At 46.3% G+C, this 26,403-nt stretch overlaps 2 pseudogenes; both read right to left on the bottom strand.

Moving 5' to 3' along the window:
* Positions 1 to 1,353: 1,353 nt before the first annotated feature.
* On the bottom strand, positions 1,354 to 1,470 carry LOC136658067 (5S ribosomal RNA; annotated as a pseudogene).
* Positions 1,471 to 3,820: 2,350 nt separating this feature from the next.
* LOC136657696 (5S ribosomal RNA) lies at positions 3,821 to 3,938 on the bottom strand (annotated as a pseudogene).
* Between the last annotated feature and the right edge of the window lie 22,465 nt (positions 3,939 to 26,403).

A 26,403-nucleotide genomic window follows, 5' to 3' on the forward strand; every position in this document is an offset into this window, starting at 1 on the left:
TGCTGGAATTATCCAGTCTGGCCGATGTTCCAATGAGATTTGCCTGTGAAAATTAACAGAATACAATGAGAAATTATGCCAAGTTTCTAGTGGTCACCCCCCCCCCCCAAGACAATGTGGATTTGTCCAAGATGTGCTTCTTAGTTCTAATGACAAAAGTTGTGCAAAACAAGCTACAGGCAAAAGCAAACACAACTGGTCCAAATTATCGTGGAGAGTTTCAGTGGATCTGAAATGCTTTATGATCTCTGTAAAGTCCTAGATTAAGTTATTCTAGCAGCACAAGCCTGCAATTCCTCAGGCACCTGCTTCATTCTAAGCCTGCTCCCACTGTAGCCAATTACTATGTGATTCCAGGTACATTGTTTCGACAACGCAGACCTGAAGAACTGATAGCAAACTCAGAACAGGAAGGAAACTTTGTGGCGGCACTAGGGTTTGCATCATCCGGTATGGGAGGCCAGCGTGTCACCTGTATCATGGACCTCCTTCCATGCAGTGGTTGGGGCAATGCCCTGGGCACAGGGTATGGTGATGCAGCATTCCTCCACCCCACTGGTTTTTGGGCTACAAAGTTTGGTAGACTACAGATATTTCAATGTGGTTTGTTTCACTGTATTCTTCATGAAATCATGCATTGATTGATATATAACATGATAGTATTGTTTGAAAATACCAACATAAGAACATAAGAACAGCCCCACTGGATCAGGCCATAGGCCCATCTAGTCCAGCTTCCTGTATCTCACAGCGGCCCACCAAATGCCCCAGGGAGCACACCAGATAACAAGAGACCTGCAAGGCCTCCTGGGAATTGTAGTTTAAGAACATAAGAACAGCCCCACTGGATCAGGCCATCGGCCCATCTAGTCCAGCTTCCTGTATCTCACAGCAGCCCACCAAATGCCCCAAGGAGCACACCAGATAACAAGAGACCTGCAAGACCTCCTGGGAATTGTAGTTAAGAACAGCCCCACTGGATCAGGCCATCGGCCCATCTAGTCCAGCTTCCTGTATCTCACAGCGACCCACCAAATGCCCCAGGGAGCACACCAGAGAACAAGAGACCTCATCCTGGTGCCTTCCCTTGCATCTGGCATAGCCCAAGAGTTTAAACTAAGAGTTTAAAAATTTTGCCCAATAGTGTCACCTCCCTCTGGGCACATCACCCAGTACGGCCTGCATCCCCTAGCAACACCACTGCTTTGCAGAATGTACAATCCATGTTTTAACATTCTATTTATGACAATGATTTTATTCTGGCATGTTATTTGTGTTTATTACTGCTACGACAGCGTCCTCTGCATGCGGCACTTTGGTTGGCAACCTTCAGTCTCGAAAGACTATGGTATAAGCCTACAGCACCCAGTATTCTCATGCGGTCTCCCATCCAAGTACTAACCAGGCCTGACCCTGCTTAGCTTCCAAGATCAGATGAGATCGGGCATGTGCAGGGTAACAGTTGCGGTCTACAGTCCAAAATACATATTACATAGTCAAATTTTCAACAGGTATGCATGCAACTTGTTCCAAGGTCTATATAAAATAGGTTCATTGCCCTTCTGCACAATTCTGCCAACTCTACCTGCCCACCTTCTCATCCTCAAAGACGATCTTAGCTGGGATCTCTTTGCAGATGATTTTTCTGCAAGATGGTCTCTCTGCCCAGCTGGGCCACCTGGGCTTTACTGATCTCATCAGCCATTTCTGTGCTGCCCCTCTTACCCCTACCATCTTCCACAGTTCGCCCTTCACCTTTTCAGCGCTCCACCAATCAGGCCTTCTTGGGTAAGCGAGTGACTCCCCACTGCAGCTCTCTTGCAGAAGTAGAGCTTTCCACGCTATTAACTTTCTCTCTTGTCCATCACTTTTTTCTTGCCTTTCTCCCATCTTCAAGCCAGAGCAAATCAAGCAGAGTTGCCTTGAGTGTGCAGCAGTGTTAAGAACATTTCAGGTCGTGCTGTGTAAGGAGTAGAAATGAAATCAAGTAAACTACAAACCGCTGTTTATATATGGTAACTTTGCATGTGCCACTCAGAAAGTGTTCATGTTCCACTAGTGGCATGCATGCCATGGGTTGGCCACCCCTGATCTAGATCAATTGATCTGTTTTCATTTGATTCAATAATATGATTAAAAAAAAAAACAGGCAAAAAAGCGTCATAAACTGGCAGTGCCACAAGGTGGCAGCAGAAAATTATTTTTGCGCACAAATGAGGATGAAGTGGTAGCATTCATGCAGTTCCCTTGTATTTTTACCAATGCCTGGCTATAGAAAATGCACACGATGTCGCTTGAACATAAGTCCATCTAAGCCCCCAAACCATGCAATAGCAATTTATTTTAAATACTGTATACATTAACTGATTTGCACTTTATGATTTTTAAAAGATATTACAGAAGAAGCAGTGGTGTAGCTAGAGGGGGTGCAAAGCACTAAGTTTTGTAGGGAGCCTCACTGCGGCATGCAAACAGTCCCTCCCCTACCTCTTTGGACCCCTGTTCTCTGGGTCTGCTCTGGCATTCACCTCCCTTTTTTCTCCCCAGAAGGCCTCCGTGAAACGGTCCCGGAAGGTGCACACTTCCATTTTGCTCCCACCGCCTGGAATGGCTCCACAGGGGAGTGGGGGGGCCGCTTGCACACCATAGTGAGACCCCCTGCAAAACTTAGTACTTTGCACCCCCTCTAGCTACGCCACCGAGAAGAAGCAAATCCCCTGATTCTGTTTTTTTTTCTGACACGATATTGATTGCAATGTCAGAAGACCAAAATATGATGATGTAGATGTTAGCAGCTGCTAGATAGATGGCTGGCGGATGTGGAGAATCTCCAACTACATTGGACTGGTTAATCAAGATTGGATATGTAATGTATCTAGTTAAAATTAATTAACACATCTGGGAAAAAATCTGGGAAGGGAAACAGACCAATGATAAATTTATCCTCAAATGGAGTCTCTTCATTTTATTTTGGAATGTCAACATTCCGGATGATGTTTGCTTTCTTAAAGATGAGTTGATGACTGAGGAAGATTGCTGCTGCATTTAATATTTAATTTTCGGGGTCATCCCACTTGCTATGGAATTCTCTCCCACATGAGACACAGCTGCCCCCTAGCCTTTCAATTTGGGGAGGATGCTAAAGATTTCTTTTGAATTTCAGCCAAGTTATTCCTCTGTTGTTGTTTTTTTTCTCATTTTGCCTGCATTGGGTTTGCATGGATTGTTTTGTTCCAAGTAGGAGATGAGCAGGGTGGCTGGGGGGGGCTAGGGGGGCCAGTGGCTTGCAGGGGGGGGCGATTGGCGTGACACGTTCCCCTCCACGGCACTCCAATGCTTCCTGGGCTCTTTGTAGGGGGGGCACATGTTGCTAGAAGCAGCAAGTGCCTTGAATTGGGGCCACCCGCCCTCCTTGGATCTGAACAGCTTTGAAATGGGGCCAGTCTGGAAGCAGGGGGCGTGTCCGGGGCAAGTGGGGCAACGTGATGACGGGGGGGGGGAGGGCTGTGAAGTTTCTGCATTACCACATTGTCCAACCCCAGGAGCCAGGATGCTTCTGTACACCATTGGAGGTTCTTGATTTGGGGTCAATTGTTATATGATTTTCTATAATAAATTATATGTATATATTATATATATAATATGCTCCTATATTATATGCTCCTAAAATGGAGCATGCTGCATCCAGTAGTGCAACTAGAGGGAGTGCAAAGTGGCCTCTGCCCCTCCCTTTTGGAGCCACTCAGGGTTTGGGAAGCAAAATGGAAGCATACTGGTTTTGGTTGGTTGGCAACCTTCAGTCTCGAAAGACTATGGTATAAGCCTACAGCACCCGGTATTCTCAGGCAGTCTCCCATCCAAGTACTAACCAGGCTGGACCCTGCTTAGTTTCTGAGATCAGACGAGATCAGGCATGTGCAGGGTAACAGTCTGAATGGATGCACACACCTGGCTCTGAAGGGGAGGGGAGGCATTGCTTGCATGCTGGAGTGGGGCTCCCTGCAAAACCTAGTGCTTTGCACCCCCTCTAGCTACTCCATGGATACAGCATGATCTTTTTTTAGTGCAGATGCACCAGTGGGGGTGGGGGTGGGGAGGAAGGATAGAATTGGGCTCTAGATCTGTGTGTAAGACAGTAGCATGTATAAGAGGTACCATCCTGTCCACTCATCTCTACCTTTTGATCACGTCCTTTTCAAAGTTACCAAAATGAAGACAGAGATTGATCACATCACAACAAGAGAGAATAGAATAGAGAAGAGAGAATAGAGAATTTCTATAGAAGAGAGAATTTCAGCAGGTGCAACTTGTCATCCCACAGATGACAAGCTGAACCTGCTGAAATTATCTCTCCTACACAATTTTAAAGGTCCAGGATCCCTAAAGTTGAAAGTGTGAGTACCCCTGCTCTAGTGTGTGCGGCAACTATAAAGATCATGCCTTATAGACAAACTTTTGCAGAGGCATCAAAGACTTCAGCCTCAGGTCCAACACCAAGAGAAAATGGACGGCACCGAACCGGCAAAGCTTTTCATCTGCTCAAGTTTTGCTGCTGCAAAATATGGGTTGAACTTGGGTCGCATCCTCCATCTGGTGGCTTCGTCAAGCTGTGTGAGATAAATGAAAAGCCTCTGTGTTCTTTTCACCCTGAGAAGGAGGCTATCAAAAGGACCACCCTTTGAGGAGTGGAGCTTTCGGCGTCACTTTAAATATAATTTCTTACCAATTCTACATGTTTTTCCACATTCTGGAAGAAAAAAAGCTTCCTTGGGAGTCTTTATATGACCTTTTTTCTTTTTTTACTGCTGTGCATAAACAGATTGCTCTATCAGAAAATATTCTAGCACATCGACTAAACTTAAAAATGGGGAAACTTAAAAAAAATATCATAGCAGATGTGGTGATATTTTAAAATAATCAGTCACCATCTATTACGAGCCCTGTTATAAATACACACACAGGAATGCACGTAGAACACACGCACGCACATAAAGATGCAACATCCAATGTATCAGGTGACATCAATGGGATTTGAACCAGCAGCCTCGGGTAGCAAGCCTTGCAGGTCTAGCTATCCAAGTGACCCCCTGAACAACTAGAGCTTGCCCATCTGGCTGCCTTCCCCAGAACATTGCTCCTCAAGAGTTGCTGATACTCAGCTCTTGTGCAGCTGCTCTATCCAAAACCATACCCGAACGCTGAAAGACTTTTGATGGAACCGGCTTGCACAGGAGTCTTAAGAAGTCGTAAGAACATAAGAACAGCCCTGCTGGATCAGGCCATGGGCCCATCTCGTCCAGCTTCCTGTATCTCACAGCGGCCCACCAAATGCCCCAGGGAGCACACCAGATAACAAGAGACCTGCAAGGCTTCCTGGGAATTGTAGTTAAGAACATAAGAACAGCCCCACTGGATCAGGCCATAGGCCCATCTAGTCCAGCTTCCTGTATCTCACAGCGGCCCACCAAAAAAGTCTGGGTGGACTTCCGCAGTTCATGTGCTATAGGAAAGAACACAGGGCTGGTAGGCAATGGATGGAGAATATATCTGTCACACCCCCTGAAAGCGCCTTACCTTCTTGTTGTACTTTATCTAAGCAATGCATTTAAAGGATCCTTTTCCCTTTAAATGTCACATGAGGAAGGAGCACTTTGCTAGCCCCTTTCCATGCTCCACCCTCACATGGCATTTCAAGTTGGAAAGGACTGCTTCCCTGTTGACTTTAAATGCTGCACAGTTATGGAGCGAAGGGAGGTAGTGATGCCCTCCTTTCTTGCATGGCAATTAAAGTTGAAAGGGGATGTGTCCCACTGAGACAATGGCACCAGTACAAATAACAAAAAGGACAAGGTCTTGTCCAGGTTGCACTAGAACAGTTTATTTGGGCTCAGTCCATTTCTTCAAAGGAACTTCTTACTTATTCCCTGTGAATGTCTTGCGTCAGTTTCAGCAAGTCTTCTTGGCCAGTAGTGTAGTGGTAGGTTTCAAAGAGATGGTACTCCCAGGGGCAGATCCGGGGGGGGACGGGACGGCAAACTGTTGTGCCAGGAGAATGCCCACTAAGGGCCCAGTGCTATCCAATTTTCCAGGGCTGGTGCAGCAGTGCCAGTGGGGCATGCGCTGCATCCTTTGGTGGAGAGGCAGTAAAGGGAACATTTACTCCCTTACCTCCGGGCTGCATTGAGGCTGCACTATTGCAGGGAAATTGGATGGGATTGTGCTGTGAGTGGGGTGTCAGTGGCGAGATTGTGCCTGGCTGATGCTCTGTCTGGCCTGAGATCTTGCAAGACCTCAGGTGGGCCATGTGTCCAGAATGGGAGAGGCTCTCCAACCCAGTGGCTGGGCTCATAAGGAGCCAGGCCACCAAGGAGAGAGGTCACTCCTTTGGGAGCTCCAGGGATGAGACCTGGACAGGCCTGCCCACTGCCCCCAACACAAACACTGGATCTCTCCCAGGTGCTCCTCATTGTCATGAATATGTGCAGTTCGGGCCTAGTAGCATTGCAAAGCCTGAACCAAAGTAACCCAGTAACACAGAAGGGGCTTGCAAGGGGCTTGCAGTCCTAGCTGCTAGGAATTTACAACTCAATGGAAGGTGATAATGGCAGCCAGAAAGATGCCCATCAAGGATGGAATGCAGCTGCAGATCTCCAGGGGGGAGGGAAGAGCTGAGAGGGCGAGCATCCAGCCCCGCTTCTGAGGACAGGGTCTTTGTTCCTTGTCTCTTGGTGAGATAGGAGGTGGGTGCACATCCTGCCCCGCCAGGACCATGTGGCCCATAAGTAACTGACCTAAGGATATACAAAAGAAGCTGACCCAGGTGAGAGTCAGAGAATAACAGAGTTAGCCAGTTAGCTTTGTTGTTTTATGCTCTTACGTTTCCTAGAAGTTTTTATGCCTCTAGCATTTGCTGCCTTTGTAACTTTTTGTAATCCTATGTACTTAATAAAGTAAAAATCCTTTTACCATGTTGGTTCATTGATCCTCATTGTGGACTAGTAATTTGAGGACTGAGACTTTAAGTAAAGAAAGTGCTACAAGGGATATAGTTAAGCCTACAGGGTCTCAGTATCCCTGGACTGAGACACTGGCTCTTACAGGGTGGTGGCAGTACTACTGAACAGTGATCTTTGAGGCCTCTAGGGTTCAGAACCAACAACTCTGAGCACCCCAAAACCCTGGGAGTGTGACGTATACGACACTCATGATATAGCCTCACTTCCATAGCCATGTCCTATTAAGACTGGAACAAACAGAAAAAAATCAACCGTAATTTTCTTTCTTAGAATGCTTTTCTTCTCCTAGCAATTCTTTCTGCTTGGAGTCTAATTATAATTCATTCGAAGAGTTCATTTCATCCCAAACTCTTTGAGTGGTTTGCAGTCGTTGTAAAGCAAATGTATACAAATGGAAAATTGTATTTAAAATGATCCCAAGCAAATATAAAAATAGGGTCCAATGCTATCCAACTTTCCAGTACTGATGGAACTGTGCCAATAGGGCATGACCTGCATCCTGCGGGGGTAGGGGTGGGGGGGCAGTAACAAAGGCCTCCTTAAGGCAAGGGAAGGTTTGTTCCCTTACCTCAGGGCTGCACTGTGGCTATATCAGTGCTGGGCAGTTGAATAGGATCGGGCCCTGAGAGTGGTAGTCTCTTTGTGTTCATTCAAAAGTCCCTTAGTATTCATTAGATTCCTCCATGTCTATTTGCATAGGATTATTGCCTTAAGGCACATGCCTAGCCAGGTCTACTCAGAAGTAAGTCCTATTTTGTTCATGGGGCTTACTCTCAGGAAAGTGTGGGTGGGATTGCAGCCTTAATGGGACATGATCTACATACTGCCTCTCAGATAGTCCTTGGGGAAGATGAGTCCTAGGCATTATTCTCAGTTGGCCTCCCTGAAGAGCTAAAGTCCCTTGGCAAATGTTCAACGGCAGTGCCTGAGTGCTTCTGCTGGTGGCATCATCATTCCGGATCTAGGAGAAGTCCTGCTCCCTCCCACTCCCCTTTGAGGACATCCTTTTTTGCCCCAGAAAAATAATCAGCTAATCAAATATGTAGAACTCTTATAAACCAATTCTAGTGTCCCCCCCCCCCTTCTTCCAGCAAACCACCAATTTTGTTGAATCGGCCCTAGAAATGTAGGTAGAGTGTGCTAAGCGTGTTTTTAATTTATATTAAAAATGACGGGCAAATTATATTCAATAGTTCCATAGACTCCCCTGTGAACAGTTCCTCATTTTGGAGTATTATTCCTGGCTATACAGCACTAATCTGTTGTTGTTTTGACTGATTTGTCATTGTTAATTGGTTTTCTGTTTTAATCATTTATAGTTAAGAACATAAGAACATCCCCGCTGGATCAGGCCATAGGCCCATCTAGTCCAGCTTCCTGTATCTCACAGCGGCCCACCAAATGCCCCAGGGAGCACACCAGATAACAAGAGACCTGCATCCTGGTACCCTCCCTTGCATCTGACATAGTCCATTTCTAAAATCAGGAGGTTACACATACGCACTGAGGGCAGGAGGTCTGGTCTAGAGGATAGAGCCTCCGTTTGCCTGAAGATAACATCCGAAGGTCGCCAGTTCGAGGCCACCGGCACCGTGAACGGCGAGACCTTGAAGCAGCTGACAAGCCTAGCTGAGTTATTCCACCTGCTCTTTGGCCGCTGTCAGCCTGTGTGGGAGGAAAATGGAGGCCAGAATGGGATACCAGATCATAAAAGATCCATCTGAAATGTTGTGGTTCTTGAAAGACAGAACCTTCTTCAATTGTAAAAATCCCTATTGGGATTTAGTATTGCCTGCCTATGTAAACCGCCTTGAATTAAAGTCTGAGGAGAAATCTGACAACCAAGAAAGGCGGTATATAAATACCTGTACTATTATTATTATTATTATTATTATTATTATTATTATTATTATTATTATTATTATTATTATTATTATTATTACTATTACTATTATGGCTTGTAACCCATAATGGATTTTTCCTTCAGAAACTTGTCCAATCCCCTTTTAAAGGCGTCCAGGCCAGATGCCGTTCCCACATCCTGTGGCAAGGAGTTCCACAGACCGACCACACACTGAGTAAAGAAATATTTTCTTTTGTCTGTCCTACCCTCCCAACACTCAATTTTAGTGGATGTCCCCTGGTTCTGGTGTTATGTGAGAGTGTAAAGAGCATCTCTCTATCCACTTTATCCTTCCCATGCATAATTTTGTGTGTCTCAATCATGTCCCCCCTCAGACATCTCTTTTCTAAGCTGAAGAGGCCCAAACGCCGTAGCCTTTCCTCATAAGGAAGGTGCCCCAGCCCAGTAATCATCTTAGTCACTCTCTTTTGCACCTTTTCCATTTCCACTACGTCCTTTTTGAGATGTGGCGACCAGAACTGGATGCAATATTCCAGGTGCGCCCTTACCATCGATTTGTACAACGGTATTATAATATTAGCTGTTTTGTTCTCAATACCTTTTCTAATGATCCCAAACATAGAATTGGCCTTCTTCACTGCTGCTGCACATTGGGTCGACACTTTCATCGACCTGTCCACCACCACCCCAAGATCTCTCTCCTGATCTGTCACAGACAGCTCAGAACCCATCAGCCTATAAGTAAAGTTTTGATTTTTTGCCCCAATGTGCATGACTTTATACTTACTGACATTGAAGCGCATCTGCCATTTTGCTGCCCATTCTGCCAGTCTGGAGAGATCCTTCTGGAGCTCCTCACAATCACTTCTGGTCTTCACCACTTGGAAAAGTTTGGTGTCATCTGCAAACTTTGCCACCTCACTGCTCACCCCTGTCTCCAGGTCATTTATGAAGAGGTTGAAAAGCACCGATCCCAGGACAGATCCTTGGGGCACACTGCTTTTCACCTCTCTCCATTGTGAATGGATGGCAGATCAGGAGAGAGATCTTGGGGTGGTGGTGGACAGGTCGATGAAAGTGTCGACCCAATGTGCGGCGGCAGTGAAGAAGGCCAATTCTATGCTTGGGATCATTAGGAAGGGTATTGAGAACAAAACGGCTAGTATTATAATGCCGTTGTACAAATCTATGGTAAGGCCGCACCTGGAGTATTGTGTCCAGTTCTGGTTGCCGCATCTCAAAAAAGACATAGTGGAACTGGAGAAGGTGCAAAAGAGAGCGACTAAGATGATTACGGGGCTGGGGCACCTTCCTTACGAGGAAAGGCTACGGCGTTTGGGCCTCTTCAGCCTAGAAAAGAGACGCCTGAGGGGGGACATGATTGAGACATACAAAATTATGCAGGGAATGGACAGAGTGGGTAGGGAGATGCTCTTTACACTCTCACATAATACCAGAACCAGGGGACATCCACTAAAATTGAGTGTTGGGCGGGTTAGGACAGACAAAAGAAAATATTTCTTTACTCAGCGTGTGGTCAGTCTGTGGAACTCCTTGCCACAGGATGTGGTGCTGGCGTCTAGCCTAGATGCCTTTAAAAGGGGATTGGACGAGTTTCTGGAGGAAAAATCCATTATGGGGTACAAGCCATGATGTGTATGCGCAACCTCCTGATTTTAGGAATGGGTTAAGTCAGAATGCCAGATGTAGGGGAGAGCACCAGGATGAGGTCTCTTGTTATCTGGTGTGCTCCCTGGGGCATTTGGTGGGCCGCTGTGAGATACAGGAAGCTGGACTAGATGGACCTATGGCCTGATCCAGTGGGGCTGTTCTTATGTTCTTATGTTCTTATGTTCTTATGTGAATGTTTCTGCTGTTTCTTTTTTCTTCTTCAGTTGATTGTGAGCTAAATAGGAAGTGACCCGGTTGTGGGAGAGCAGAGCATTTTGATCTGATTAGGACTCTGGCGTGAGAATGGTGTAAGGCAGAGGCCTTAGAGGCCTTCTGCCTGGTTTATGAATGCTAAGGGGTGTGACTATGATGGTGACAGGTCAGCAGTGCTTAACCCCCCATAGCACCCTTGATTTACCAAGCCTAATCTGCCCTGTCAGTTTCACGAACCACTCAAAATTGGGTCATGACCCACTGGAGGGTCCCAGACCCATAGTTTGAGAACTCCTACACTGTAGGGGAATGCTAGTTAGGAAGTAATATGTTTCGATTGAAGTGAACTGGAATTTCCAGTCATGGGGTTGGGGAAGTGGGTTTTTCTAGAGGGGTTAGTTGCTCATATGGAATAGTGGATTCCTTCTTTGGTTTGATGGAAATTGTCCATCCAACCCCAGGTCTTTTGGTGCTTTTGAAGTTCACGGTGCTGGGAGCCTTTTTTTTTTATTATTTTTATTTGGAGGGGAGGAAAACTGTGACAATGTTTGCACTCTTGCAAGCCTGGGACTTTTTTTTTTTTAATCACATATTTCATGAATTCTTTTCATGGATTCCCCCCATCAAAAGTGACAAATGTCCTCCTCATTTTTGGCAATGAGAATTTCTTCATCAAAAATGGAGGAGGTTTTTCAAACCATCACTTGTTTCTTTGTACAGGTGGGACCTTGGTATCCACTGATTAGGCACCCATTGATTTGACTCACCCCTGATACTGGGGTCCCCCATTTAAATGCCTTGTAAGAAGGGGGGGAAAGCATCAAAATCCCATTTCCTACTTTTGTGCTGTTAAACTGTACTGGTTGCAAACTTCTCGGGGTTAAAGATTGCTTTGAAGACCCACTTCTGGGTTTCTTACTCATCTTATTGTTGCCCCAGAATGCATTTGTACACCTCATTCAGCCACTAGATGGGGGTGAATCGTGTCAAACATAAGGCCCAGGGGGCTGATGCGGCCCACAGAAGCTTTTTATCTAGCCCTCAGGCTCTCAGCTGCTGAGCAATGTTACTGCTGAAAGGGCAGACCACATGAAAATTGGGCTCTCACATATCTTGAAATATGATCAAGATTTGCGTATTTTCTCTTCTGTCATTTGTAGCTGATGAGTTCCAAAGTGAGAAAAAGTGCTTATTTTTGGTTGTGATCTGTTTAATGACATCACTTCCTGCCTAATGACATCACTTTTGGCTCTCAGCAGGCATCATGAATGCTATTCGGCCCTTGGTATGAAATGAGTGTCCAGAGATTTGGACACCTCTGATCTAATAGAATTATTCACTCCATCTAGTGGCTGAATGCAGTACAGAATCTGTACAGTGTTACAAGGCATTTAAAGGTGGACCCCAGAATCCCCTGATTTAGGTACCCACTGAGGGTATCCCAGTGAATACCAAGGTCCCACCTGTATGCACAAACAGGAAACTCTGTCCTTGCTGAAATAATAGTCTAAAGCAGGGGTGCTCAATACGTCGATCACGATCAACTGGTCGATCACGAGGCACAATGAGTCGATTGCAGGCTTCTCTCCCATCCACGCATCCTTGGGAGTGAGCCCCGTTGACTCTACTGGGGCCGACTCGTGAGTAGACCTGGACAGGAGCCGCTGGCAGGCTTCTCTCCCATCCACACATCCCTGGGAGTTAGCCCTGTTGACTCTACTGGGGCTGACTCATGAGTAGACCTGGAGAGGAGCTGCTGGCAGGTTTCTCTCCCATCCACGCATCCCTGGGAGTGAGCCCCGTTGACTCTACTGGGGCTGACTCGTGAGTAGACCTGGAGAGGAGCTGCTGGCAGGCTTCTCTCCCATCCACGCATCCCTGGGAGTGAGCCCCGTTGACTCTACTGGGGCTGACTCGTGAGTAGACCTGGAGAGGAGCTGCTGGCAGGCTTCTCTCCCGTCCATGCATCCCTGGGAGTGAGCCCCATTGACTCTACTGGGGCTGACTTACATTTCCCCTGTTTTTGCACTGGTATGTATGGAGATCTGCCCCCCCAACTTCCATCTGTTGGTTCTGTGTGCAAGGGGTTTTGCACTGGTCTTGCTGTGATGTCTATATAGAGATCTTCCCTCCCCCACACCTTTTCCCTGTTTTTACACTGGTCTGTATAGAGATCTGCTCCCCCCCCCACTTGTATTGGAATCGAGGAAGATCTGGTGAGGAGGTAGATGTGGTGTCAGCAGTGGCCCCTTTAAGGGTAAGGCCTGGGCATCCAGCAGAGTGTGCTGCACAGCTGCAGCCACTTGAAGGCAATAGGGCCCTCAGGGATATAAGAGCACCTGAGGCAGGAAGGGCTCCACTTATTTATGTGAGTCAGCCTTTTCCTACATGAAGATCATTAAGTCCAAGTACCGTTCCACCATGACTGATGAACATTTGGAAGTGTGCTTGAGGCTGGCTGTCAGCAGCTACTGTCCGGACTATGCAACCTTGGCTGATTCACTTCAGTGCAAGTCATCAAAGTAAACTCAAGTAATAACAAAAAATGTTTATAGTTAATTATGTTGTGTTGTGCAATATTGGCTCATGTGGTTATGCAAGGTACACCAACATACATTGTACACATAAATGTTATATGTTATGATGGCGCGAACATTGTAAAAAAACTCTGGTAGATCTCCAGGCCTTGCTGGGTTTCAAAGTAGCTCTCGAGCCAAAAAAGTGTAAGCACCCCTGGTCTAAAGACAATACTGCCATCTACTTTTTTGTTTTATTTTTTCAACAAAGTATATCAGAGGAGCTATTTTACATAATCGCCATCCATCACCGGATAATGTACTGTTAATGAAAAAAGGGAATTATCTGTCTACCGGTGACTAGCAGGCATTAGAATGAAAAGTGCAGTATTCATTTGCACAGTGACTGTTTGCTTCAGACAGCCAGATCCTGTGGTAGGGAAATAACACTGGAAGATTTAGATATCCTCATATAATTTCAACACTAGTGTTTAATACATAAATGACTTAATAAAAGAAAATTCCAGACATGACATTATTTTTTATTCGTTTAATAGTTTCTTTTTCCCCCCAAAACAAACTTATAAGATTATATGCAGACAATATGTGTTCCAGTACAGAATAAAAGGGCCATCCATTTATCTGCCATGCTCAAAAGAGAAACTCAGCCAAATCTCGTCATGCCTTGTCAACTGCCTTGGAACACTGCAGCTCTATGCAACCATTTCAGTTGCTATTTTCCAATGGGGTGGGGGGAGCAGGAACTCTTTTCCAGTGATGTGGCCAAACAAAATGAGCAGCGGGTCATAAAATGACGGCAAGAAATGTGGAAACGTTTGGAAGGCTTCCTACAGTAACATCAAACAACATCACCATGGGAGCCATGTTCAGATTCAAATTGATTATGAGATCGTACGTACTGTCGAAGGATGCTAAGGGGATGGGCTGTTTATCAACCATCACTCCAGAATACTCTGCTCTGGTGAATGGCAGGAAACATGTTGATGTGGATGGGAAGGCTCAGGTAGCACCCTTTATGACATTACAGCAGTCAGGGGCAATGGAGGGCAAGGGACATGCAGTAAGTATAGAATTGGGCCCTTTGAGGGAGGGGGGGTAGGACTCACCTCCAGTACTTAGGCCAGATTCATTCCCCAATCCCGAGCACCCAATGTGACACCAGGCTGCTTGGATCTGCGCCAGCAAATTAGCCCCCTAGAGGTGACTGGGGCATTACTTGGGGTAAGGGGGCATGAGTCCACCTCCTAACCTGCGCTGGATATGGCGCAACCAATTGAGATTAGGCTGTTATCCTCACAAAGTACATTAGTATTATACTCAGTTTGCAAAGAATTGGAGATTGCTTTGCGCTGGCATTGAGCCCTGGGGAGCAGTAGGTGGGCTGGGTGCCTATCTGGTAACGTGGCACCATTTGCTGCTCCCCAATGTATTGGAAGATTGAGGAAGTCCTGTGTCTGGACGGACCTATGCAGGTGGAAAGAAACACATGCATGACAAAATTCAACTTTTCCCAGCATGAAGGTAAATTTTGCCTCCTGTATTTCTGCTGGTTCTAGAGCTGTCAAAGGACAAGAGCCATGGCAGAAATAAAAGTCCTTGATACCAAGATATGACAGAGGTGCCTGGAGAGTTCAGTCAACTTATTTAGATGTCTCAGATAAATACACTTTAGGGTAGCGTTTCTGCAAGATGTGGTGAAGGTGCCCAACCAAGGTGCCTTTAAAGGGGATTGAACAGATTTCTGGAAGAAAAGTCCATCACAGTTTACAAGCTGTGATGGGTTTGTGCAACCTCCTGGTTGAAGAAGTAGGCTACCTCAGAAGGCTAGATGCAAAGGAGGGCACCAGGATGCAGGTCTCTTGTTGTCTTGTGTGCTCCCCTAGGCATATGGTGGGCCAGTGTGAGATGCAGGGACTACAGTGTCCTTTGGCTTGATCTGGCAGGGCTCTCCTTATGCTTTTGCAGGCATTCTGGGGCCCATGGAGGCCAATGGAGCGGTTTAGGGCCTGGCGCAATCCAAAAGCAGCCTCCAGGGACTCCCAATAAGATTTTGTGGCACAGTAGGGAGCACCAGGCCACAACCTACCGTGGAGGATGAGGTGGGTGGTGGCACTAGAAAGTTTGGGAACTGCCACCTGTGATGGTTGGTGCAAAGCAGGGATGGTTGGTGTGGTGCAGGGGGCAGCAGGTGAGGCAGAACCTCCCTGTTGTAGTCTGTGGAAAAGCACCACAGCTACCCCGCTGGCTTACACCTGAGGAGGCTCTCCTTACACACAAAGAGGCTCTCCTCACACCTGCTTTCTTGGTGTAAGCGGTCAGGGCAGGTGCGGTGCTTCTCCACGGACTACAACAGAGCAGTTCTGCCTCACCTACTGCCCCTGCACCGTATGTCCCTGATGCAAGACCCACCCACCCTCTTCCACCCTGGGCGCCTGGCAACCATCTTCCATGTGTCTCCCAGACCCTGGGAACTGCCAGCTTACTTGCCGAGCTCTTCCCATACAAAGCAACAAGAACTTGGACTCCAACCAAGGGCCTCGACTGCTGCACCTGCTCATGTTTTGAGCATAAGGCGATAAGGAGTGTCTACCTCTTGACCCCTGGCTCTGTTTATTCTCCATCTAGCTGAACCTGCACCTCCATCTGGCTGCACCTGGGCAGCCCCCTCTCCCTAATGGTGGCCATGAACATATATCATCCGCTGTCAAGTAGTTCATCTCCTGCCAGTTAGTACAGATTTCCTGATAAGGCAGTGATATAAACAGCTGACCTATAAAAACCTCTGCTCTCAGACCTCATTGGACACTCTCAGGCTGTGTTGTCTGAAGAGTCGCCCGCTGTGCCAGGGGGTGCCTCTAGATGCTGAAGGCGCTCCTGTAAGTAGATGCTGTTAAGTTTTTGCCAAATAAATCTCTCTCCTAACAGCCCTGGACGGAGACTCCATCCACTGATCCAAAAGAACCTCTAGCCTTGGCCTGAAAACCCTGGCTAAAATACCGCCTTAGGGCATTGGCACATAGTAGGGTATTAGAAGCTCCTGGTGATCCACAACCCAATCCTAACAAGGGCCTGCACCAGCAGAGCACATGTTCCACCAGCACGCTGGTGCAAAAGTGCCATAAAGTTTCAGCACAAGGCCCAGATGTGCCAGAAGCAAGTGGTAGAGGACTTTGAGGTCGCATGGAAAAGAACGGGTGGTTGAGTGGTCCTCATCTTGGTACTCAGCAAAAATAGCTTTAATTCTGGCATGGTGGGACACCCAAGATCCCATTTAATTGTAAACAAGAAAAGAAACTTCAAGGATGAACCAACACCCAAGTTCAGACTCTGTTTTATTTTCAGGTACCATATGAATAGGGTGGGTGATTTCATACCTGCCTCTGGCACAGAGGAAAAGGAATTGTCACATTGAGAGGGCCTCAGTACAGAATCCTTTCACCATCAAACTAATTTTTAATATGATATCACAGGCAGGCAGGAGAGGAAACCTGCAGGACTTGTAAATTCATGTCTCCAGCTGCCTGTGAGTCAGACCAAGAGGAAATTACATCCATTGACGTCCTTGTAGATTCTGGAATTCTCTTTTAACACCAGAGCACATTCATGCTCATAACATTCCACTATTGCAGGGTTTTTTTGTTGTTTTTTTAAAGCCCAGTCTTTCCTTGGGTTCATTTTTATTCAGCATCTAACCAGTGGCATAGCTGGAGGGGGTGCAAAGTACTAAGTTGTGCAGGGAGCCTCCTTGCAGCATGCAAGCAGCTCCTCCTCCTCCCCTTCAGAGCCAGGCATATGCCTCCCTTTTGATCTAGAGGCCCAGAATGGCTTTGAAGGGGAGGGCATGCCTGCATGCTGCGGTGAGGCTCCCTGCAAAACGTACTGCTTTGCCCCCCCTCTAGCTATGCCACCACATCGAACAAAGCAGAAACCAAATGCTTCTAATAAAGACTGGCCAGCGGCAAAAGATGAAGAGATAAATAAAACAGAAAGATTGGGGGGGGCGGTGGAGTGTATGATTATTGAATCCTTCAGGTTTCTTTATCTGCTTGTCTTCTGCCGTTGGGCGGTCTTTCATTCTCCATTTGTGAAAATAACTTGCCCATTTCTCCATATCAAAGCAGAGACAGTACTCCGAAGTCACCCTTTGTGATTTGGGCTTGTGCTCTCCAGCCAAAGATGCATGATTTTGGGGAGAAAGCAAATGAGTGCAGAGAGAGAGAGAGAGAGAGAGAGAGAGAGAGAGAGAGAGAGAGAGAGAGAGAGAGAGCGCAACAAGATGAAATGAAAGGCAAATTAAGTACCTGTGATGCTGGCGATCCCAATCAGCTATCACTTTAAGGGCCCAATTCTATACTTACTGCACATCCCTTGCCCTCCATTGCCCCTGACTGCTGTAATGTCATAAAGGGTGCTACCTGAGCCTTCCCGTCCACATCAGCATGTTTCCCTGCCATTCACTGGAGCAGTATAATCTGGAGTTATGGTAGATAAATAACCCCTCCCCTTATCATCCCTGGAGATAGTGCAGCACGTCGGCTGGTATCAAATGGATGAAAGTTGGCAATGTAGAGATGCCCTCAGCAATTCCAAAGAATTGCTTAATTCGGGTACATGTTGCATTCGGACAACTGTGGTGACAAGTGGTATCTTCTGGGTCACTCAGTCGGAAGTGTACCCATAAGGAGAGACTACTCACAGGAATAGTCTTCTTCTTTGAAATCAGGGGTTCCCAAACTTTCTAGAGCTGTGACCCACCTTGTCTTTCGCAGTGGGCTGCGGCAAGAGAAAGCAAATGACAGTCAGAGAGAGAGAGAGAGAGAGAGAGAGAGAGAGAGAGAGAGAGAGAGAACTCTCTGCTGTGCTGCAAACCATTCCTGGGAGTCCCTGGAGGCTGCCTCTGGGTCGTGTGGGCCCAGACCCACTCCATTGGCCTTTGTGGGCCCCAGAATGCCCACAGAAGTATAAATGGAAGTCGCTTCCGGTCGCTTCCTCCAGGCATTCTGAGGGGCATTGGGTCGCAACCCACAGATTGGGAAACGCTGCCTTAAATGGTTTCTGCTTTCACAGTATTTTGCATTTCTCTCTGTTTCTTGTCGGTTTAACCTGTATATTCACAAGTGTACACTTCAAGTGCTCAAAATGTTCTTGTCACGTACTTCATGTATTTAAATTACTATGTATGCACAAGACCATGTGTGTATAGGAGTCTTCCAGGGTCCAGCTTGTATGGAATTCTTTATCAAGTTCCACCAACGAGGTTTGGTTCCATAAAAACAACCATCTTATTTCTATTTTATCTTTTATTTGCTTGGTACCAATGTAGCAACTGCTCTCTCTCTCTCCCATTCCAATTGCATAGAAGCACTTCAGTGAAACAAATCTGTTGTGTACCCAAGGTCAAAGCTGTTGTTAGTAGTAATCCTCGATGCAGGTGCTGGATTATCGGCTTGCTCTGAATGGGGTTGCACTCCCTCTGAAGGAGCAGGTTCGCAGCTTGGGGGTCCTCCTGGACTCGCAGCTGCTCCTGGATTCCCAGGTGGCAGCTGTGGCTAGGGGGGCCTTTGCTCAGCTTTGGCTGGTGCGCCAGCTGCGGCCGTACTTGGATCGTGCAGACCTGGCCACGGTGATCCATGCCACGGTGACATCAAGGTTAGATTACTGTAACGCGCTCTATGTGGGGCTGCCCCTGAAGACGGTTCGGAAACTGCAATTAGTGCAGAATGCGGCAGCCCGTGTGGTCACCGGAGCTAGGCGGTTTGACTCTGTCAGCCCGCTTCTCCGGGGGCTACATTGGCTGCCCATTCGTTTCCAGGCCCAATTCAAGGTGCTGGTTTTGACCTTTAAAGCCCTATACTGCTCTGGGCCAGGATATCTTAGAGACCACCTACTCCCGTACAATCCGGCTCGCCATCTCAGGTCATCAGAGAAGGCCTTTTTACAAGTGCCGCCACACAAAGAGGTCCGGGGGGGCGGCTGCAAGAAAAAGGGCCTTCTCGGTAGTGGCACCAACATTATGGAACTCCCTTCCCCTTGACTTGAGAATGGCTCCCTCTCTTGACAGTTTCCGGCGAGGCCTGAAGACACTGCTGTTTACACAAGCCTTCTGATTCTTTGGCCTTTTTAACATTTTTTACTTATTTTGTAGTTTTTACAGGTCTGATTCCTCTGTGACTTGCTCTTTTGTACTCTTTTTATTCTGTTTTTTAATCTGACTACTGTTTTTTAAGGTCGCTGTTAATGTGTTTTTAATGTTTTTATCTGCTATTTGTCTTAATTTATGTTTTTAAATGTGTTTTTTTATATGTTGTTAGCCGCCCTGGGTCCCTTTAGGGAGAAGGGCGGGATATAAATAAAGTTTATTATTATTATTATTATTATTATTATTATTAGTAGTAGTAGTAGTAGTAGTAGTAGTAGTAGTAGTGGTGGTCACTCAGGAAGTTAGAGTCATTAACAGTGAAAATGCTGAGGTATTCTTAATTCAAACTCCACGTACCATGTGCTTCGTTTTGTGCTTTAATTCATTTGTAGTTATACATTCTTATTAGTTAGATCAGGGAATTAGCACTTTCCACCAAGTGTAAATTAGGCATTTCAGAGTGAGATGGGTGTTGGCAATTAATTCAGCAGAGCACTTCAGAATGAATCTGTTTACACTCTGAGATAGTCCGTTGCAAACCCCTGAAGTCAGTGCCCACGTTGACTTGCAACATGTTATTTCTGAATTGTCATCTCACAAAATGGGAATGAAGAGATTTGCGCTGAACCTGCTGAAAGGTATATAACCGGAGATGGATGACATGAGCACCTGTCGTCCTGGGAAGCTCTGCGGTTAGTTGAAGTCATCTCAAAGTCCAATCCTATTTTCCCCCACCGCCAAAATGGCTACCACTGCATCCAGCAGTGCGCTGGGGACTGCATCCAGCAGTGCGAGTTCAGGAGGTCTCAGGGGACCTCCCAGGCAGCATGGGATGGGGTCTACTCAGACCTTCACTAGTTATATAGCTGGAGCAGGTCCACATGGACCTGCACTATGGGATCAAGTCAGAAAAGGGGGTTAAGATTCAGAGACTGTTGCTGCTGCCAAACATGTCCCCTTCCTGGACCCAAACCACTCACCCCCTGCCCCATTGCCAACCTGTTCCACTGTTCCCTGCCCCTGTTTCGTCCCACCCCCTCCCGCCTCCTCCGCCAACTTACCTACATCATCGTCATCATCTTCATGCTGCTTCAGAGTACAGAGGAAGGCTTATGGCTTCACGTGCTGTGGGAGCACCTTTTAGGACTGACTTGTGGAAGAGGAGCACCACCAGTGACTGATCAGTATAGGATTGGGCCATCATTCTGGCAAATCTCATTCTGGCTTCTCATATTCATTCATTCAAGTTAATGAGGCCTGAAACCTGAGGAATATATGATATTGTCTAATCTCGGAAGCTAAGCAGGGTCAGGCCTGGTTACTACTTGGATGGGAGACCGCCTGGGAATACCGGGTGCTTATGCCATAGTCTTTCAAGACTGAAGGTTGCCAACCATAGGAAACTTCATTATACCAGGTCAGAGCATTGATTCATCTGGTGCAGTGCTGTCTCCCGAAAGCAATTTTGCGGGGTCTTCAATGGGGGACTTTCTCAACCCTATTTCTCAACACCAGGATATGGGACCAAACACAGGGCCTTCTGCATGCAAACCATATGCTTTACCAGTGGAACAGATTGTGGAGAGAGGTAGTGGATTCTCTCTCACTGAAGATCTTCAAAAGAGGCTTGACAGGCACCAGTTGGAGATGCTGTGGGAGGATTCCCTGCTACAGGAAGAGGGTTGGACTAGATGACCTTTTGGGTCCCTTCCAATTCTGTGATTTTATAAGCACTGAGCTACAGTCCATCACCCAGGTCATTTTAATTTAATTAACTGGCCTGCAAATAAACTGTCTGCCTCAAAGCATAGCAGGATTTAGCTGTCTAGTTCAAAATCTAGCAGCGTATTCACAATCATAGGAAAATTAACATTCAGAGTCAAATCCCATGAACATTTTGATGTGTGTGTGTGTGGGGGGGGGTGACACAGAAAGGAAGCCACAAGAAGAACTGGGGCAAGGGGAGTGGTCTGCAAGCCAGCACTGCAAATCAATGCTCCTGAACATCTAAAAGTAGGTTGAGGTCAGCGCTCATTAGCAGCTGAGTAAAACCTCATTTCAAACATTTCACAGGAGATGATGAGCCATGCTCCTGACACATGTGGGAGACAATGAAATCTTCATAACCCTGATCACAACACCAAAGCAAAACAAAAGGAAATCACGCACATAGTGAATTCTGCACCATCCCACAATGCTTTAAAAAGCGGTCATGCAGTTTGCCCCAGTTTTAGGTGCAAAGGCGATGACAAGGACTCTACCTGTGAAATTTCGGACAGGTCTTTCGTAGTGTAAGAAAAGTGAATTTATATCCATCCATACCTGTTCTTTTCTTTTTCTCAGTTCTATATGGCAAGTCCCCCTTTTCCTATTTTGAACTGCCCGATCCTATCCCCGAACAATGACACTCATGCTGACGGAATGTGTGCTGCATCCAATGGTAGTGGTGAGGAAATAAGGCAGTAAAAATATTTTTTGATTTACCCCCAGTAGACTGCCTGATTGCCTATGGGTCTCTTCGAACCTACAGCCACTTTGCTGGCGTAGCTTCTAGGAAACAAAAGGGTTATGGCAGCTTGGGAAAGAGGGAATAAGATCTGATAAGAGGGGATAAGATACACATCAGTGCCACTAAGATCCACTCCTCCCACCTGACCTCACTGATCCTCCCCAAAACTCCCACTGCCTCCCCCTGATTTGCACATTGCACTGTTCCCCATTTTTGGCAGTGGCCCACAAACACACACACACACTCGTATGGTCCACGGGCCGAATGTGGCCCCCGGAAGCAATTTATCCAGCATTATAATTGGGCTCTTCCAGCTTGATAATTGGGCTCTCTCATATCTTGAAATTATCTCATATGATCTCAATATATCTATCAAATTATCTTGAAATTATGAATAAGATTTGCACATTTTCTCTTCTGTCCTTTGCACCTAATGAGTTTCCACATGAGAACAAAGTGCTTATTTCTGGCCATCATCAGCTTAATGACATCAGGTCCCGCTTAATGATGTCACATTTGGTCCTCAGCAGGTGCCATGAATGGTTTTCTGCCCACTATATGAAATGAGTTTGACACCCCTGGCATAGATACTGATTCAGGTTTAGTTTGATGGCCAGGGTAGAAATAAAATGCCATATTGATCCAGTTCAATTTAAGTGAAAGTTTGTGAGCATGACAACCTATAAAGGCACCATCAGTGCGCACAAAAAGGAAATAGAGCCTTCAAACACTTAATAGAGGTCAGTACACTCTGCCCAGTATATACTATTTGAGGTTGAAACCCTTGAGTCCATTCTGAGTAACTCTTCATTACAATGTACATTTACGACATAGCACAGAGCCACCACTGTTTCATGGGAAACTTGATTGATCTTTTAATTTCTCCCTTTCTGTTAATTGACATGCACTCTGAAGCCTCTATTGCTGTGGCGTACGATATAACTTCCCCCAGCTGATTAAGCGGAGAGCAGTCTTAACAACAAGCAAACAAAACCCTACAGTTTGTCCTGTTTATCCCCAAGCTATAACACAATGCAAATAAAATCTTCATGGTACTGAGCAGTTTTCAAAGGCAAAACAAATACTTTTAATTTTCTTTTTTTTTTTTTAAATGTGTGCTTCTCCCAAATTAGTGAGCCATTTAGTTATTCAGCAAGGAGAGACACACAGAGGTGCGATTCAAACAGTTCCTGGTAGGGTGCAAATGGAAAAATGCAGGTGGAATAAATTCACATGAAGTGATCGGCTCCTGGACTAACGGATTGTTAAAATGCTATGAAAGCACTAGGCATCTGTATATACCATATTCATGATCAATGTACCATGTCTGAACACAAAGACTTGACAGCATGCAAGCTGAATTAACATATGGGCCTCCTCTTTGAAATAGATTGCCCTGCTCAGCGTAGCTGTTGGAAGAGTAAAAGGAGGGTGGCATATGTTGAACCTCAGATTAGGGAGAGTAAAGGTGAAAGGAAGAGAGATCAAGAGGTAGGGAGACTTAGCAAACACATGCGTCAGTCTGTGGGCCCATAAGATTTGGTGGGTAGATCTGAGGAACTGTCATCAAAATGCAGATGGATGCACCAGTGCCTATCAATAATCCAATCCATTTTAGAGAAGAGTTGTGCTTGCTATGGTTCGGAAAAAGAGGGGGCTGTTGTTGAGACTCAGACCAGCAACCAGTTTTCAAAGTCCAGTGGCACCTGATCAGATCTTTCTTAGTATGCATAGAAAATCTTGCCCACCACCTTTCTTAATCAACAAATATTCCCGAAAAATTAATTTTAGGGGTATATATGCATATAAATCAATATTTTTGACTCATGTTTTACCTCTGCAGAGGAGTGGGCGTGTACCTCACTCAAACACTGCACAAAATGAATCTTGTCACTCATAGTAGCACTCATGTCCACTATCACATCAAGATCCCTTATTTGCAGTGTGCTAAATCCATAGGAGATTCCTCTGAGCAAGTTCCACTAGATTCAACCCAGGGCCCAATCCTATAGAACTTCCCAGTGCATAAGCAGCCACAGTACAGTCTCGGGGTAAGGGAACGAATGTTCCCTTTCCTTGAGGAGGCCTCCATGACTGCTTCCCCACTGCGGGATGCAGTGCATGACCCATTGGTACAGCTGCATCAGCACTGGAAAGTTGGATAGGATTGAACCCCCAGTCTCTTAGCAATGGATACCTGTGTATAAGTGACAAAGGAGGGGAAAGAACTACAACAACTGAACACTGCAGCAAATTATGCAGGCTGCAATTTCAGAATTAATGTGACCAATTCTTCTCAGTCAAATGAAATGAAGGAAGAGAATAGTGAATCAATGGAACAATAAAGGAATTTACTAAGAGCAATCCACTCATCCCGAAGCTTCATATTTTATGTTCATTGCTGAAAGCCTATAGCTGTAGACAGGTGATTGCTTCTGATGACACCACGCTCGTCATAGATGAAAAGCAGCCTCTGAATGTGAGCAGGAAAGCTACAGGCCTCATGTCAGGAAAGAAGACGAGCACAGCCCGATTCTAATGCTAATATTAGTCTAATCCAGCTACGGGAATGTGAGTGATACTAATTTTTCCACTTGAGCTGTGATACAAGGAGATCTGCAAGAGGGATCTGAAGGCCTTAGGAGTGGACCTCAACAGGTGGGAAACCCTGGCCTCTGAGCGGCCCGCTTGGAGGCAGGCTGTGCAGCATGGCCTTTCCCAGTTTGAAGAGACACTTGGCCAACAGTCTGAGGCTAAGAGGCAAAGGAGGAAGGCCCATAGCCAGGGAGACAGACCAGGGACGGACTGCACTTGCTCCCGGTGTGGAAGGGATTGTCACTCCCGAGTCCGCCTTTTCAGCCACACTAGACGCTGTTCCAGAACCACCTTTCAGAGCGCGATACCAGAGTCTTTCGAGACTGAAGGTTGCCAACAGAATAGCACTGCTCAAGCACACTATATGTGCATATGCATCCCTTCACAGCTCCCATTGCACCGTCCTGCAGGGTCACAAGTATGTTTGAGGGTGATTCATCTCAACACCATCCCTCTCAATTTATATTCCACTTTAAATTAATATTCACTGGCATTGCCACTCTGCATGACAATGAGGCTACAAGATGGCACACTGGGAAAGGACGCATAATGTGTACACTCTTGTCTCACATTGGATGGGGGTGTGTGCAAGGCTGGTTGGGCACATTGTCTGCACCAGCCCTTTATGATACATTCCAGAGGCAGCAGTGTCATGGTCAATTTTGAAGTACTAGACTGGTACATGATGCACCCGTAGGTAGCTTTTTCAACACCTAAAAATAATTTGTGAAGACGCCCACTCGGGATTGGCTGAATCCACCCAGCATGTGGCAGTGGGGCTAAGAATTCATAATAGTTGCCTAGAGACATGGCTAATGTGTAACAGCAGTCTGGGTCATACCAAAAAACAAAAGCAGGTCATTCAGATCAACGAGTTAGACTGGGTGACCCTGAATACTTCTTCTTATGCTGAAATAAATATGCCCATTTACATTTAATTATCCCCTACTGGGGAATATGGTCAATGTTGGCCATTGGTTAGGTTTAGACTGCAATCGTATTGTCATTGTGATGGAGTCCCAATGGATGAACAGGAAAGTTCTCCCTATTTCACTGTTATTAAAGGATAAATGTCACTTAACTGCCAATGAACAGTGGAGCATCTTGCCTCATCCTCACCCTGAGTGAGGCAAGGTGGGAGAAGGCGATGGTTAGTTGGCTGGTGGTGTCTCCATTGAGCCTTTTCAATCCTCCTCAGGGTTCTGGACATGTGTCATCAGCTGGGAAAGGTGGCCCTTTCCACCCTTACAAGAATATTATTGGAGACTTAATTGGCTGTCTTATGGGACTGAGTAGGAATTTTTGTGCATGCATAATCGGCCTTGTGTGTGTATCTTTGCCTACTACTGACCATTTGAGGGAGTCATGGTGTTAGCCAGGTCAGGCACAACTGGCAGGAATGGTGCGGGACTGGGATTGAGATTAAGGATTGGTGTGCCCCTTGAGGCAAACAAGTGGTCAGAGAGGGTCCCAGAATTGATCCCCAGAGGCTGCAGGAAATGCTGGGTAGGGACCTTCAGCCTGGTGTTGTAAACCTCAGAGGCTGTCCATTTTCTGGGAAAGTGTGCTTCAGCTTCCCCAATCCCTTTCCAAGGGTTGGCAGTGAAGAGATGGAATTGCCAACTGCTAATCAACACCTTGGACTCAGGGTGAAATTGCTCCTAAGGGGGAACAGATAGTTACTGGCTGTCTCCACCAAAGTAGGAGCCTACAATAAAGGGGGAAAGAGAGTGCTAAGAATTAGGACCTCTGCAGGGTACACTGAAAAATTAGTCTGAATCTACCTAGATTAGTCTGAATAAATCGTGGCTCTATTTCTAATCCAAATACCTTGTCTCATATTTTTAGGGAGGGGGGTA

This window comes from Tiliqua scincoides, chromosome 7 (genome assembly GCF_035046505.1).
Source record: "Tiliqua scincoides isolate rTilSci1 chromosome 7, rTilSci1.hap2, whole genome shotgun sequence".
Classification (NCBI taxonomy): domain Eukaryota; kingdom Metazoa; phylum Chordata; class Lepidosauria; order Squamata; family Scincidae; genus Tiliqua; species Tiliqua scincoides.